This window comes from Aphelocoma coerulescens, chromosome 3 (assembly GCF_041296385.1).
Source record: "Aphelocoma coerulescens isolate FSJ_1873_10779 chromosome 3, UR_Acoe_1.0, whole genome shotgun sequence".
NCBI classification, from domain to species: domain Eukaryota; kingdom Metazoa; phylum Chordata; class Aves; order Passeriformes; family Corvidae; genus Aphelocoma; species Aphelocoma coerulescens.
The window spans coordinates 28,074,855-28,078,445 of record NC_091016.1 but is presented as its reverse complement, the minus strand read 5'-3'; the positions used below and the strand labels follow the sequence as shown (position 1 = coordinate 28,078,445).

General features: G+C 46.4%; 1 long non-coding RNA gene across 1 annotated transcript; it reads right to left on the bottom strand.

Moving 5' to 3' along the window:
- Positions 1 to 249: 249 nt before the first annotated feature.
- LOC138107832 (uncharacterized) lies at positions 250 to 2,655 on the bottom strand. The gene is made up of 3 exons (XR_011149719.1): positions 2,545 to 2,655; positions 1,794 to 1,950; positions 250 to 1,448 (listed from the first exon to the last, which is right to left on the bottom strand). It is a non-coding gene; the product is annotated as an uncharacterized lncRNA (long non-coding RNA).
- Between the last annotated feature and the right edge of the window lie 936 nt (positions 2,656 to 3,591).

The window sequence follows — 3,591 nt, the reverse complement described above, 5'->3', positions numbered from 1 at the left end:
TTTTTACAATAAGAAAGATACTATGTTCTAGCTTAAAAATCATAAGGAAGACATGAATTATCCCTGAGCAAGGCAAATAATAGAATAATTTTATGTCACTGAGAGCATCACTAGCAACTGGAGTCTTTTCCACATCACATTACTGAGAAGCTGAATGTGGAAGACTGCATTTTGTCATTTGAGAGCCTGAAAGGGTTAATTGCTCTCATCTTCTTGGTCTGTACCCTTATTTATGCCCAGTCTGGGTTGTGCCAACACAATTTCTATGGAGATGATCCCTTCTGATCCAGTCTTCCCTCTTTGTTAGGAGGGAAAGGGAGAGTTGCAGCATATGACTGCCTGCGTTTGGGCAATAATGGCAAGTACGTCCCTCGCTCTTTGCAAGGGGTCACAGTGCTTCCCCAAACTCGTCTTCGTGACTTTTAAAATTTGGCACAGCATTTGTTTTAAGAACACAGTATGCAAAATGAAATCTTCACTAAAATTCTGTTGTTGCATGGGGATGGAGGGCTCCCAGGGTGAAGGCAGAGCTGCTAGATAAAGAGGGCTGGGGGGTAGGAGGGTTGTTTCCCTGCCTTGGTCCAAGTGTTTGACCCTCTGGGCGCATTGCAAGGCCTGCCTGTTCTTCCAGCTTTTCAGTGGGCAGGAGCATTTGGAGAAGCTGCCTATTAAAGCTTGATAGATTGGTGGGTGCAGAAAATCCATCAATTGCTACAAAGCCCGTTTTTGTGTATTGTTTATTAGCACCACTACCGTACCTGTACCTCAAAGAGATGAAAGAGGTATCTTTTATTTAAATATTAAAATTTTCTAGACCCCCAAATGAATGCTTGTTGGCTTAGGTTAGCCTGACTCTTTCCAGAGCTGCAGAGCAGAGTGAGGCACTGACTCTCCTTCAGAGAAAGGACCCCCCCACCTCGCTCTGCCCAGAGTCTGGGAGGCTGTGATTGCATTTTCATGAATAAATCCTGGGCAAGTGAATAGTGGTACTTTCCCATTTATTTGGGAATCAGTGTGAAAAAACAAACAAACAAACAAGCTATTTGCTTCACAACAAAACACATGAAAATGAACTGCTGTTCGTACCCAAATGCAGTTAATTGCATGCACGGTTTAATTTTATTCTTTAAAATTAGGCTTAAGGTTGAGTCTCTATCTAGGCAAAGGAAAATAAAAAACGAGAAAGATGGCACAGATAGCTAAAGAAATACCACTGGCTCCAATGTAAATATCTTTGTGGTTTGCAAGAGACCTGCCAGTCAAGCAGCTGTGGGAGGTAACAGGGGAGAACGCATGAGAGGAAAAAGTCTTGTGGCAACAGTGGCCAGTTTCATTATGGCCACTGCCAGACTGTGAAACAACTCTGGGGGCTTGAAATCCTATTGCCTATTAAAACTGGGCATGACAGCTCTTTTTTATGCTTCACCAACCAGAGATGGAACAGTGTCCTAGGGGAAATAAGGAAAAATATTTATTACAAGTGTTTAACACCTTTTAGTACAAAACAACCCTAATATGCAGCACTCAAGGATAATTCATGCCAGCACATGTAAAACCAAGGGAAATCGTTTATCAGCTCAATAATTTGGTCAGAGCTTTTAAAGGAAGAGATGATACTCCAGTCAAAACCATAAGGCCAGATTTCTCTGAAGTGGAGGCACTTTAGATTTTTTTCTTTATGCTATTTTTACAATTTCTCAGTAATCCACAAGGCTCTGGCAACACACCCACCCCAGGAACTGCTTGGCTGCCTGACTTGGGCTGAAGTCTGGCTGTTCAGACTGGGGGCTTACCTGCCCCTCATGCATGGCAATAGTTGCTGGCATATTTAAGAAAGCCACAGGACAGTCAGGGTTGGATCTTGAACAGCACATGAGGTGGAGGTTTAAACTGCTTCAAAGGCTTCTCGGAAAACCAGGTACTCTGAGCTTGTCTTAAACTGCAAACAGTCTGGAAACATAAGGACACTCAGGTCAAGGGGTGGATTTTAAATCTTTCCTGATAAAATACGTGTGTTTGGAAGCAGTATAATATAAAATGAGATTCCCTGCTTTCTTACACAAACATAAACATTATGACTTCCCAGCTTTGGAGGAAACCTAGAACGCAGAGAAGGGGAGCTCCACCACTCACTGAGCGCCACAGGGAAAAATGTCGAGCACTTTCAAAAGGCTGTGCTCAGATCTGTTCTTGCTGTGTGTCCCCATTTTATAGGGAGTGAAAGGGAGATGCAGGGTGGTGGCACCATCTCCCCAGGACCACCCACCCGCCCTCTGCAGAGCCAGGAACAGCTCCTGCTCCTCCAGCCCTGGCCTGGGCGCTGCCAGCCCCACGCGTTACTCATTAACACCCGGTTACTCGTTAACAGCCTGCATGCGGGGGTCCTGCATGGCCCTCCCAAAGCCCCCGGGTTACATTGCACAATCCACACGCTGCTGCCCTGCCAGTTTTATCTCCTAGCTGAAACCTTGCTTCCTGGCATCCTTTTGCATCCTTTTGCATCTTTGCGAGTGGCCGGAGCCAGTATTTTAAAATACTGTTTACCTGGCCATTTGCTTTCCCAGAAGCTGGGGGGAACCGCCGAGGAATTGGAAAAGCCCATCTGTGGAGAGGATTTCCCCCTGCCCATGAGTCAGGTTTCTCCCTCCCATCAGGACGAGCCTGCTGCTTAAATGGTGTTTCTGCCCTTCCAGAAATTTCCAGAGTGTTCAGCAGCCTTTAACCGGGGCCACGGCCGGCTGCTGGCAGTGGCACAGGGTGGCTGACCCAGCGATGGCAGGGAAAGAGCAGGTCAAGGTGTGCTGTGGTGGGGCAAGGGGGAAACCCAGCTCTGCCAGACAGTGACCCTGTGCAAAGGCCAGGCAGATGGGTGCTGCCTCCGGCTGCATAAGCTGCTCCTTGCTCAGGGCAAAGGGCTCCAAAGCCAGTGGCCAAAAGGGACCCAGGGGGTGCTGGAGGACAGCAGTGGCAGGAAGGTTCCGGACCCCCCACCACAGCAGTGGGGTGGAGCTAGTGCCCAGTGTCAGGCACTCCTGCCCTTCACACAGCTCCCTCCCTGTATTTCCAAATTTCAGTACTCTTCTTACATCTCTTTGGAGGAGGGAAGTGAACAGGGGCTGACTGTGGTTTTGACAAAGTGAACGTGGCAGCAGCCCCAGCAAATAGGCGTGTATGTTGTCCCCAGCAAAAGACCTGTACAGCAGCCCAGTGATTCTGGATATAGTATTACATCACTTGCAAAATTCAGGATTTGTCCAAAACATGGTACTCTTTTTATAGAGATAATATCAGCAATATATAATAACTATTATGTTATTATTAACCTTAAGGAACTTTGCTATTCCATAAATATAAATAAAGTGTAGTTATCCTTAATCTGATTTCAAATGACCTGAAAAGAGGATCAAAAAAGTGCAGGAGAGCTGTACAACAGGGGAGAAAATGGCGAGTGGGGGAAGGGGGGTGAGGGTGTTGACTGTAAAAGAAAGAAAATTATCCCAATTCTAGCACTGCTGGAAAAACGTGAAAGTTATTGCTGCACAAAGAACCTCTTGAACTGCTCTGCCTTCCAAAATTTCTACTGCACTCTCT